This window comes from Balaenoptera musculus, chromosome 4 (assembly GCF_009873245.2).
Source record: "Balaenoptera musculus isolate JJ_BM4_2016_0621 chromosome 4, mBalMus1.pri.v3, whole genome shotgun sequence".
NCBI classification, from domain to species: Eukaryota; Metazoa; Chordata; class Mammalia; order Artiodactyla; family Balaenopteridae; genus Balaenoptera; species Balaenoptera musculus.
In genome coordinates, this window is record NC_045788.1 from 139,298,405 (window position 1) to 139,312,255 (window position 13,851).

A 13,851-nucleotide genomic window follows, 5' to 3' on the forward strand; every position below is an offset into this window, starting at 1 on the left:
CACTCCACACCCCTGCGTGCTAATCCAGTAGTAGAGAAGTCTATACAGGCAGACCTTGGAGATGTTGCAGATTTGGTTCCAGAACACAGTAATAAAGCAAGTAACAAGAATGTTTTGGTTTCCCAGTGCATGTGAAAGTGACACTTACACTATACAGTAGTCTATTAAATGTGCCCTAGCACTATGTATAAAAAACAATGCACAGACCTTAATTAAAAAATATTTTCTTGCTAAAAAATGCTCACCATCATCTGAGAGTTCAGTGAGTTGCAATCCTTTTGCAATAGCCACATCAAAGATCACTGATCACAGGTCACCATGTCGATTGAATAACGCTGCACAACCTAAAAGTTGAGAATCACGTTTTACTTGGCAGACTTTCTGAGGACTTCAAGCCTGGAAGGCAGCCTCTCAGTTAACTCTGAGGGAACGCTCCAAAGAGGGCGGGGTGGAGCCAGGATATAGAGCAGTTTTGCAGCAAAGAGCAGATAGTTGGAACATCAAAAAGTTACTGTTAATTAAAGAAAACCAGACACCTCAAGCTAAGGAATTTAGTGCTTCTCTATGTATGGGAAGATGCAAGAGTCTGGGCTCATTGCAATCATTCCTTCGATGTGCACCTCAGCTCTCTGGGGCCAGGAGCCTCTTCTTTCCCATCCTGAGTCCCCTTGGGGGCACCGCTTGGGGGGCTGCAGTGGCTGGGGGCTAGATGGCTGCAGCGCCCTTTGTTTGCGGACATGGCAGGCAACGTTTTTCATCCACAACCATAACGAGTATAATAATAATGAAAAAGTTTGAAATATTGCAAGAACTACCAAAATGGACTCAGAGACGTGAAGTGAGCAAATGCTTTTGGAAAAATGGCGCCGATAGACTTGTGCTGGGTTGTCACAAGCCTTCAGTTTGTAAATAATGCAATATCTGCGTAGCAGAATAAAGGAAAGAGTGATAAAACAAGGTGTACCTGTATACTATCATGATTTTTAAAGTATTTCTTCATCATAAATCACATTTGGTCTCTACCTTCGACCCCCTCCTATGAATTGACAACTAACTCAAGGGGTATTTGCTGGTACAACGTGGGGCTGTGTTCTGTTCTGTACTGTTCTGATTGGTCGGTGCCCCTACACTACCCACTCTGATTGGGTGGTGCCCGTACACTATCCATTCTGATTGGGTGGTGTTCCTGTTTTATAGGTTGTCAAATATTTTGTATATGCCCGCTACTTAGAGGATCCTAAAAAAGAGATCACCTCTTCTAAGACTGTGTCCCTAATGTGAGGGAATTGGTCACTATTTTCTTTAGAGTAGAACTAAAATGCAAAATTTCGAAACACCATGAATATAGCTATATCACTTTTGTCACCTACAAATTGGCACTTGCCATCTAGATTTACAAGGATTAAATTATGAGCCACTGCAGCTACTGACCTTCAACACCGTCTGAAAGGAGTTCAGGGTGGAGATGAGGAGTGAGGCCCTCTGTGCTCTAGAAAAAACTGGCAGAACAGGCCTTCAGATAGTTATTTTCAGGAGATGATTTTTATGAGCCTAATTCTTGCATCTCCACATATCTAGAAACACATTAAAATCCTTCATGGTGACGTCTGCTCCTTGCGACTAGCAGTAACCTTCACGAGACTAGCAGAACCTTCTGCAAAAAATATGTGCTTGATGACATGGACTCCCCCTTCATCACAAAATCACATATATACTGACCTTCCCCCCTGCCTCTTTGGAACAGTTTCTTAGAGCTATCTGAGATGCTGTCTCCTGGCCTATAGTCCTCATCTTGCCCCCAGTAAAACTTAACTCACAACTCTCACGTTGTGCATTTTTTTCAGTTGGTACTTTCCAAAGAGTCCTTTTTATGAGAAAAATTGACAATTCAACTGCTTAAAAGTGAGACTCTTGTTTATTATAACTTCTTTACTCCCTGCCAATGTGATCCTGTCTCCTGCCACCATCCTTGAATGGGTACAAGTCAAGGATAAAGCCCAGAAGGTTCAGGAGACCTTCTGGTCTCCTGTTAAGCAGAGCTGTTCAGTGAGTGAATTCCATATTCTTCGCTTCATAGTTTACTCTCCTTAAATTGCCACAGGACACGGATCCCGAGACAAAGCAAATGTCATGTCATTTACACTTTTTGTAACCTTTACAGAACCTAGCATTCTGGAGGCACAGAGTAAATATTGACCTCAAACAAGTCAATATTGAGAAACACAGTATATTGAAGTATAATGAATATTTGCCATCTGCCTACTATAAGAATCATATTCTTGTGGTTATTTTAGAAGTCGGTGGGGGGTTGCATGTAGAATATAGTTGAACGTCAAGTTTTAAACTCTAGAGATCAATGCCGAATGATCTTCATAGAAATTTCTTCAATTTGCTATGTGCTTGGTGAATCAGTCTAAAATATTTTTTCATTTATCAGGCTCGGGAAGTTTTCCTGTGTCACAAATAAAAAGGTTCTTTCTTATAGTAGCTTATTCTACGAGTAAGTTTTCTCAAAGGGACCCCTGGCTAGTTTTTATTTTGCAAGGGGTATGGATATTATATAAACAAAACTATCTAGAGCTGCTCTGTCCAATACCATAGACACACGTGGTTATTTGCATTTAAATTATTTGAAATTAAGTAAAATATAAGATTTATTTCCTCAGTCCTACTAGCCACATGTCAAGTGCTCAATACCACGTCTGGCTAGTGGCTACTGTATTGGACACACAGATTACAGCCTTCATTGTTGCAAAAAGTTTTTTCTGGACAGTGCTGACCTAGAGCTAGCTACTTGGAAATGACCTTGATGTGTCAAGTGTGGGCTCTTTTACACAAGCATGCAATCCATGTTTTCTCTCAGTGTTATGTCTGTGTACTTGCCAGTTTCTATTTAGGAATCCTGCAAACCCCAGGGCAGCTCTCAACTGATAATGGGATTTTGCTGATGTGGTAAATTTATCTCTCACTCCTGCAGTGCAGAGAGCTGAAGCAGCCTCAAGGGGAAGGGGTGAGAGGAGTCAAAACATCACGACCAAGGGTGTTTCTCAGAAAGATAGATACAGCTCTCTGCTAATAAATGGCTGATGAAGGTCCAGATATATTGAAACAAATGTTCCTCAAAGCCTTGAGTCATAAAATGCTACCCAGGGAGACCACACCTGCCCATCCTTCCAAGGGTCTTTGACCCTGGTTATGCTGTCACATTCCAAGCCTGCCCTATGGAGTCAAGGATCTTTCATCGTTTACTTACGAGTAGGACTCAAGTCATAATGTCAACACATTGAAGATAATTGGAGAGGTCCAATAGAAGCACTTCCTTTGCTCTATGTGGCCCTGTTCTTGGAAAACACTTAGGGGCATGAAAGCTGGGTTGCCAGTTCCTAGGCGGTGATGACCTCAGGGTGAGTGGATGCTGCGGAGGATACAGGAGATGCTGTGTCAGCATCTGGACCTGCCATTTACGTGAGTACGATGCCCTTGGGGAAGAACACGTGTCCTGTGCAAAGAGGGAGGAAAATGCTCTCTGTGGAACAGATGAGAGCGTGGAGTTCAGAGACAAGAGGAATAGGTGAGCGGCAAGACAGGAGGGAGGGTTCAAGGGCACGCAGGATGGGATAGATGGCGGTGCAGCAGGCCTGTGGAGGATGTGTATGTCTGCGGAGCTGTCACCATCCATAGGGCTGACGGGGTAGGAGAGGTGGCCAGCCCTGTATGGAGAGGGTCTCTGACGGTTGCTGGGCCACAGGTAGAGGGACACAGCCAAGCTCTGGAAAGCTGGCAGGGAGGGAGTCAGGTGACAAAGATGCCACCTCCTCACTCTCCTGCTCACCAAGCCCATCCAGAGCCAGGGGTCCAGGGAGCCCACTGATGGCATCCACACGGGATGGAGAAGGGCGAGGGCAGCCAATGGATGGGAGAGGCAGGCAGAAGACACCCAGCCAGGAGGGTTTGGCAACTTTTAGGAAACAAATCAAGGCATGGAGACATGCCTTGTGCTCGTGACATCACGGGGAAAGACGTTTTGCCTTGTAGGGTTCTGCTTTTTCCTCTCCTTGGAGTGAATCCATTTAACAAAAGAGGACACACATGGGGGGGAAAGGAATTTGGCTGCATTGAACTTGAGTAGGTCATGTCTTTGGTGACACATCAGTAGAACAAAGGGATTGAATTGTGGACCCCTGAAGTCCCTTCTGGTGCTTACCCTCGTGGAGATGTTCACACACAGACACACATGCACACATACACGCCCTGCCCTGTCTTCACGTGACATGGCCCAGTTCTTAGGCCCAAGGCTGCCCTGCTCTGAGTGCGTGCAGGCCTCCCTCATCCCCGCAGCATTTGGAGGGAGCTGCGTTCCCCTGCAGATGGTAAATATTTAATTCTCACCCTGCACCGCCTGTAAATCATGCCACAGGCCACGGCCTCGGATGAGACTCACTCTCCAACGTTTATGAAGCAGGTGCCCTGGCTTCTCAGCCTGGAAAATGCAGAGTTTGGGGCAGCAGGCTGGGTCCTGAGCTGAAACAACACCAAAACTGTCTTCCTTCTTTTGTTGGGTGAGACATGTTATTTCTAAAACTACAGTGAGATTCAGAACCCTGTGGGCTGGTGGGAAGCTTTGTGAGAATCATTGCTCAACCAATGGCTTCAGAATGAGAGATTCATGCTTGGCCTCGTAATCATACTGTGTTGACAAAGCAGAAAACTTATAAGATTCCAGTAAAGTCTATGGGGAAAATGTAGTACAGAATGTATTGGTTACATTTCTCTACAGAAACCTTAAGAATGTGTGATGTTTCACAGAGTAACTTAATTTGGGAACTCTTGGTAATAACTGCTTCAATTTCATGGCTAATAAAGTCTGTGGTAGTTCAAATCATAGCACATTATTGTCTAAATCAAAAACCAATTTTAAAAATTCCGGTTGATCTAGTTTTTTTGTTTTCCTCAGAATGTACAAATTGGACTGAATTAAAGGAAATGCAGTCAGCATGGAGGCTTATATTATGGCAACAGCCTCTTCACAGTTGTGTGGTGTGCATGTATGCATGTGTGTGTGTTTGTGTGGTATGTGTGTATGTGTGGCTCTATGTGTGGGTGTATATGGTAATATATATATATGAGTGTGTGTGCATGTGTGTGTAAAGAGTAAAGTTAAGGGGAGAGACACTAGTTTTGTGTCTACCACGGGGGCCAACAAACTTTAGCCCATGAGTCAAACTCAGCTGCTGCTTAGTTTTATGTGGCCCGTGAACTAAGAATGGTTTTTACATTTTTAAGTGGTTGAAGAAAATTGAAAGAAGAATAGTATTTCATGACATGAAAATTATGTTAAATTCAAACGTCCGTATCCACAAGTAAGATTTTTTCGGAACCCAGTCAATATTTACATGTTTTCTGTGGCTACTTTCAGGTCTCATGGCAGAGTTGAGCCGTTGAGACCATTTGGCCCATAAAGCCTGAGACAGTCACTACGTGGCCCTTTGCAGAAGAAGTGTGCCCACCTGCCTCACGCACACTGGCAGTTTCATGGGTTATTTCCCTTAATCCTCGCTCAGTCCTGTGCGGTTCCAATGAACAAAGTGAGCTCATAAGCTGTGGTCACAGAGCAACACGTATGCCTTCTGACCCCAGGCCTTTCGGACTCCTAGGCTGGTGCTCTGCCTACCCTCTGTGCAGGGCAGAATCTCCCCTGCATCTCCACCACTCTTAGGACGAAATCTAAAATCCTGCCAAGGCCTCCAGGGATCAGCTGGGTGTATCCCCAACCCTCCCTGGCCAGGCACCACTCTCTACAAATCCCACTGTGGTCTCCGAAGCACGGAAGGTTCCCCCGGGGTCTGTGGTCCTGCCCACCCGAGGGTCTTTGTTCCTGCTTGGATCACTCACTCCTCCTCCCCTCACTTTGTCCAACTCCGGCTGATCCTTCAGTTTATCCTTGGTGAAGCCTTTTGGATGTTTCTGTACTCTGTCAGTTAGCCACTCTTCCTGCTGTGGTTCCGGGCGGGAGCTGCCCGCACAGAAAGATGCCCGTGAAGGGCCAGAGGCAATGCACGTGGAAGGGTGGCGTGCGGCTCCCCGTGCCCTGAGAGCTCACACCTGCGGAGGCTGGCCTGCTGCCTGCTGGATCTGCAGCCCCTCCAGCACTATCGTGACCTTCTCCTTTGCTTCTCTGGGTCCTGGCACGTGTGTGTGGCTCTAGGGGGAAGGGTGCCAGCTTCTGCAGGGTGACTGCGTCATTGCGGATGGGTGAGCTGAGAGAAAGGCAGGCGGCCGTGTTTCTCCCCGGGTTCAAGTTTGCGTGGCTGCTGACTGTTGCTTCACACCGCACTCTTCTACTGGGGCCTGATTGCAGGGACCACGCTTGCGGTGGGCTTCTCAGCTTCCCTTCGCAGGCCCTGGTTAGTGACTCTTTTCTGACCATCTAACCCTCCGCTTCTGGACCTTTTCTTCCCTGGCATCTCCTGTGATGTGGGAGGTGGAATTCTGGTAATTAATCCCTTACTCTGTATCACTCGGAACTTTCTGCTTCCCTAATGGAACTCTGACTCTCTCCCTGCTGGGTTAATGCTTCCATGCTGCTAATATGTCATTTTAGGCGTCTCCTTCATTGCATTAATGACGTAATTGTGTAATTAATCACTGACTGCCTACTTTCCCATTAAATTCCATGAAGGTGGGAGGGCTTCTCCTCCACCTGCTCCCATATGGCCCTGGCGTTGCTCCCATCGGGGCAGGCGCATTCCGCGTGGCCTATAAATGTTTGCAGAATGAACGATTTATTCCAGAACCAGCAAGGGAACATGGAAATTGGTTTTGCTCTTAGGCTGTGGTTCACATTATTTTCAGAACCTCCAGGCTGTCGAGACCCGTTGACCAAAACACACGTTAGTGGCCACTCTCCCCTCCTTGGCTCACCTGGTTCCACAGTGTCCCCAGCCAAGGGGACACAAGCTGAGGCTCAAAGACACACAGTTAAGGTAATCATCATGATTTAAAAACATTTTGTGGGGGTTGTTGCAGAGTTATATTTTTCCTTTTTGGAGCTTAGAAGCCCCCAGAAACATGATGCAGAGGAAACACCCTGCAAAGAAGCGACTGGGCTTGCAGCCAACTTGCCCTGTGACCTCCTCTGAGTCATGGCATCGTTGGTCAAAGGCGTGGCCCTTCTTCTGGTGTAGGTGCAATGCTTGAACTTCTTAGTGATTGACAGTCCTGGTGACTTTCAGTTGAGGGCGGGTTCCTAGATGTCCTACAATACTTGGGAAAAGCCTGAAAAATTTCAAATATCCCATCTGACATCTACGTAAGTGATAACTCTGTTTACTTGAGCCTGTATTTCACTATAAAGATTTCACAATAAAAAAATCATAAAGTATAGTTATCATGTGTGTAAGGTATATCTAATTTTCTATGAATGAAGCTACCTTGAAAATCAAGGGAAAGTTAAAGTTGGTTTTGGGAGAAGCTTCTTCAAGACTTGTTTGCCATTTTGGAAAACCGCATCACCGATAACACTGCTACTTAGAATATCTGAGTTGCTATTACAGCGTACTGGGATCCATCTGGATTTATAGCTGCTGCATCCTTGGTAATTCTTATTGTAGATTCAGGGATTTGACTACTTCATATGTCTTCTGGTGTTGTCCTACTGGGTGTTATTTTTGCTGTCTTATAAATGACTTCCCTTTTATATCTCCTTTATTTTTAAAAAAATTAATTTTATTAAAAGTAGTTGATTTACAATGTTGTGTTAACTTCTGCTGTACAGTAAAGTGGTTCAGTTATACCTATATATATATACATTCTTTTTCATATTCTTTTCCATTATGGTTTATCACAAGATGTTGAATGTAGTCCCCTGTGCTCTACAGTAGGACCTTGTTGCTTATCCATCCTATATACACTAGTTGGCATCTGCTGACCCCAATCTCCCAGTCCATCCTCCCCCTGCCCTTCCCCCCCAACCACAAGTCTGTTCTCTTCATCTGTGAGTCTGTTTCTGTTTCATAGATAGGTTCATTTGTGTCATATTTTAGATTCCACAGATAAGTGATATCCTATGGTATTTGTCTTTTCCTTTCTGACTTACTTCACTTAGTGTGATTATCTCTAGGTCCATCCATGTTGCCACAAATGGCATTATTTCATTCTTTTTTATGGCTGAGTAGTATTCCATTGTATATATGTACCACATATTCTTTTTTTTTTTTGAATTTTATTTTATTTATTTTTTTATACAGCAGGTTCTTATTAGTACCACATATTCTTTATCCATTCATCTGCTGATGAACATTTAGGTTGTTGCCATATTTTGGCTATTGTGAATAGTGCTGCTATTCTATGAACATAGGGGTGCACGTATCTTTTCAAATTATAGTTTTGTCTGGATAGATGCCCAGGAGTGGGATTGCTGGATCATATGCAACTCTATTTTTAGCTTTTTGAGGAAACTCCATACTGGTTTCCATAGTGATTGCACCAATTTACATTCCCACTAGCAGTGCAGGAGGGTTCCCTTTTCTCCACACCCTCTCCAGCATTTGTTATTCGTAGACTTTTTAATGATGGCCTTTCTGACCTGTGTGAGGTGGTATCTCATTGTAGTTTTGATTTGCATTTCTCTAATAATTAGTGTATACCTCCTTTATATCATATACAGGGCATTATGTTGGAGTTTTTATCTTGAAATTTAGGTATGTATTTAAGTTACATTATCTATGAATTTAATTTCAGAAAAGTAAAATAGACATTGCAAAATAATTGTTACTCATATGCAAAATAATCTTTACTCATATGGCGTTGCATTTGAAAGTGTAAGAGTCTTTAGACTATCTGCTCATGATTGTCGTTTTAGCTTTAAAATATCTCTGTGTTTCCCCCAGTCCACAGAGTCACGTGTGGCTTCTGAAGGAGGTTTGGCAAAGGGAAAAGAGAGGAATCTCCCAAACTGTTTAGGTATGTTCAGGTATTCATTTTTTCTCTTCCCATCTGTTGCTTTTCTTAACTGGATATTTACACATTCCTTGGAAGTTTTCAGAGCCTCGTGGTAATTATTGTGCTGGGCTTGACATTGTCTTTTTGCAAAATGTGTTTCTGCCGGTGCTGAATTCAGCATTTACATGCAGCTAAGGTGCCACTTAAAATTGGATGTGGGTTCCACTCCTGCCTAGGATGGAGAAAGCTGGAAAGAACATCACTCAGACGTTCATGAGAAAAAGCCAGATAAGCTACAAAATCATAGCTTTTCCTGAACCCATCAGAGTGGTAATCGAGTAGCCTGAATTCCAAGGGGGCAGAGTCTCTCCCCTGAGAAAAGTCAGGACACAAGTACTGCATCAGAACAGAGAGAAAGTCACCTCTGCCATAAAAGTGTTTCAAAGAAATCAGCAAAATTTAACTAATCGTTACAGGCCTAGTGTGGACTAGCATGGGGACAGCAGAGAGACCCCCAGACGTAATGGGGTTCACACTCACCCCCAGACTCTCTCCTATGGCACTCCACCTGGGACTCTCCAGGTGGATCGGGTGTGAGGCTGGAGAGAGCCTCGTTGGTGGTGCAGGCCTGCAGACAATCTAGGTATCATTGCAGGGGTAGAGTGGGCAGGAAGTTGGGGGGAGGGTCAGGAAACCCCACCCTAAGTCCTGATCCTTCACTCAAAGCCTTAAGCTTCTGGGAGAAGAGGCAGTGGGACCTGTAGCCTCCAAGGTGCAGGTACACACCCACTGCTGCTGAGGGAAGGAGAGAAGACAGACCCTCTAGCCGGGAGAGGGGCAGAGATAGCCATGGGCCCGGAATCCTACACACACCACTAGGATCTCCTGTCGCTGGGGTGGGTAGGGAGCGCTCTGGTGTAGGACTCACTGAAGATACAGAGCAGCTTGACCTTCATGGGAAGAAGGCTCAGGGATACCCAAAAAGCTCCACCATCAAGTCCCAAGCACACAGGACCATCTGAGGCTGATGCTGGGCTGGGTGACAGAGATGCCGGGCACGTCCTCCTGCCAGCCCAACAAGGACCGAGCAGTCAACAGCAGGCTGCAGGGGAAGGAGCGAGAGCCCCCAGAAGCTCAGGAAACTCAGAGAGGCAGCTGCGCAGGGCTGCGTGAAAGTTGAGGATGGGGCACGAACACAGAGAAGAACCTTTCTGCACTCCAGCCCCCACCTGAGCACAGAGCATCTTAGGGAAAGTCAAGCCTTTGGTTCCATGAAGGTAACTGGATCAGTCAGCTTGGGCTGCCATAACAAAGTACCACCGACTTGGGGGTTTGGAACAACAGAATTCATTTTCTCACAGTTCTGGAGGCTGGAAGTCCAAGATCAATGTGTCAGCAGGGTTGGTTTCTCCTGAGGCCTCTCTCCTTGGCTTGCAGACGATGACTGTCCTCTCACTGTGTCCTCACATGGTTTTTCCTCTGTGCACATGCATCCCTGGTGTCTCTTCCTCTTCTTATAAGGACATCAGTCAAGTTGGATTAGAGTTCTCTCTTTTGACTTCATTTAACGTTTATTACCTCTTTAAATGTCCATCTCCAAATGCAGTCATGTTCTGAGTTACTGGGTGTTAGGGCTTCAACATCTGGATTTTGGGGTGAGCAACTCAGTCTACAACAGTAACAATAAAAAAAAAAAACTGAAACCCAGTTCGATCCTAACTAGGTTTACTCAATTCCTCACACTTTTAAAAAATCACCTGCCATTATATTATAAATTCTTTCCCTGTTGCTGTACAATCTTTGTAGTTGCCATGTTTAATGGCTACATAATATTTCTTCATGTGGTTTTGTCATCCTTATGTTCCTTATTGTTGTTACACATTTTATGTTAGTGCCGTATTTCTTTTCTGCAAGTAAAAATCTTTATGCACATGTTTTTCCATGTGCATAAATGATGATTTTAGAATCATCCCTTAGTATAGATTCTAAAAAGAGACATTATTGCATCAAAGGGCATGACCCCTCTCATGGGCTAAATTGTGTCTCCCCCAAAATTCATGTGTTGAAGCCCCTAACCCTAATATGATAGTATTTGGTGGTGGGGCCTTTGGGAGGTAATAGGGTTAAACAAGGTCATAAGGGTGGGGCCCTAATCCAAAGGGATTGGTGTCCTTATAAGAGGAGGAGGAGACACCAGAGAGCTCTCTCTCTCTCTCTGAGCAAACGCCCACAGAGGAAAGGCCATACAAGCACACAGTGAGATGGCAGCCTTCTGCAAGCCAGGAGGAAACATCACCAGGAATCAAATTTCTTGGCACTTTGATCTTGGATTTCCAGCCTCTAGAACTGGGAGAAAAAAATTTCTGTAGTTAGAGCCACCCCTTCTGTGGTATATTGCATGGTGGACTGAGCAGACTATTACAACCCATTTCCACACATGCATTACTTATCTATAAATGTCCATATTAAAAGTTAGCTGCTTTTCTTCTGGCTGTTTACACAAACTTCTCTGTGCCTACCCCTTCTGAATGGACTTTTCTGTCATCTGTAAACTTAAGATATTCAAATGCACTTCTCTCATTTAAATAGTTTTTGAAAATCTATGTCAGATCCTAACACTGATATCCCATAATTCAAAAGTATGTATTTTGTACCTTTAAGCTTATCAGTAACAAAGTGGTACCCTAATTCTGACATTTATTTTTCTCTTTTTTTTAGATCATCCCTTTCATGTACCAGGAAACAAACACATGAGCAAATGAACAAATAAGCAAAACAAAAAACAAAACTGAAAACACCCAAACGCCCCCCAAACCAAAACACTCTAGAATTATACAAATTCATGCCTAAAGCTTATAAATATTTTTTAATATAGAGATTTTTCCAAAGTATATTTTTATATGTTAATACATAAAGACTGTTATTTAAATACTTGTTGTTATGACATGATTCGTGTTCATTTAAAAAATAGAGGAAGACTTTAATAAAACATTTTTCTGTCATGTGAGTCAGCAAACACTGTGAGTGAGAGTTATATAAAAATTACAAATGAATAACTGAGGAGAGATTTACCACTGCTGGATGATCTGACTTTTAAGATAAACCCTTGATTTGCTCTGGGACATAGCTTTTCTGGGACTACAGAAGTATCCTGCCAAATTTGCTTCAGAACCTTTATTTTGCTATCTTCAGTTGAAGAGTCAGTCAATAAACATTCATTGATTTTCCAAGGTTCCTTAGGACACAAAGAATAAGATACTGTTCACATCCAATTTTCAAGTCATTGGTTTGTTAAAGTCTTGTTCTAAGGCTGTGTGCTGCTTACCATGGTCTCCCTGTAGACTTGTGTTTGGGTTCTCACATGAGCTAATATTGTCTGAGAGAGAGAGACATCTTTGCTTCTTGGGTCTGTCTACTTGGTGTTTCTTCAAAGACTGGCTATATTGCAGCCAATGTACAGGCCAGGACTTTCTGAGGAATTAGGGAAATTTTCAGATGATCCAAAATTGCCACTTAACAAAATTGGCTCATAAATTCAGTTACCTCCTCACCCAGTTTCTTGAGGACACACATAGCAAAATTGATGGGGTAGGGGGAGAGTTTTAGTGTGAGTCTCCTCCCCTACCAAAGGCCAAAGAAGGTGATTCCACGAGGCGGGAGTTAGGGAGCGAGAGAGGGAAGCAGGGAAAGGGGAAGTCAATGTGCAGGCATGCATGTCACAAGTCTCATCTATAAAGCCAGCGGGGATGCTGTTGACCCAGTGAGGGCTCCTTGAGGGAGGGTACGGGAGCCCCCAGAAAGAACCCCCTGAAGGACAATAGGCTGCAGCACCTGTCACCTGCTCCATCCCCACTGATGGGGACATTAATTTCCTTCTCCTTCTCTCCCAGCTTCTGAGAAGACCCTGCAGCACAAATGGGAAAGACTAAAGGTGGCTGCCTGAGTCGGGAGTGGAAGGGGGTTGCAAAGTGCAAGATGAGTCTGAGGGCTCCCCTAACTCCTCACATCAGTGGACAGTTGGTTGAGGAGGTGGTACTCAGGGCACCAGAAAGCATCTGCCTCAGGGAGCCTCATCTCCCTTTTCCTTTTCCTATTGATCGATTGACTCCACAATCAAACAAGAGAAGATCGGGGAGGAGGAGAAGAGGAGGACTTCAAAAAGCTCAGATTTGATGAGTATAACTTTGGTACCCAGATTTGAAGACTAAGTCTTTCTGCTTCATTGGCAAACCGCTGAGAAATTGTGCAGAGCTTGCAGCTGCTCTTTGATTATGATAATTATAAGGAAACGAACGAATGAAGAAGCCCAGGGGTATAGATGAGCATGCTTCCCTTGTCACTGATATGCAAGTGGTCCTCTCCATGGTCTATAGGAGTAACCAGACCTAAAAATGAACGAGTGTAAACTCTAAACTCATGCATCTTTTCAGGGCCAATGTGGGCAGGCGCAAGGGCAACCTGCAAAATGCAAAATTTAGATCTGTTCTCTGGAAAATGCACGACTCTAAGCTTCAATGACCAATGGAAGATCGTGGTGAGAGCGCGTTGGCTACAGTTGGTCATGTGTTGGGTTAGCACCAATGTACCCTTGACTTTTATTTCATCACTAAGATAAAAATAGTTAACATCTGTCTGAATGTGACATGCCATGATATAAAGATGTAATTGAGGCCTTCTTAAAAGATTAAAACATAGAACAGATGGCTGAAGTAAGAGGCTAGATAATGTAGCATCAACTGTGTAAATGTTTGAATGAATGTTTTGAAAAGTGAGCTGTTAGCCTCATTACCAAGTAGCAAGTTTGTGATTGAGGACAGTTGACTTCGGGGAGTGGGGTCTGGGAGATTTTGCTGTTGTTTTCATATAGCAGTGAGTTATTTAGAAAAAATGTATCTCAAGGACTTTTCACAT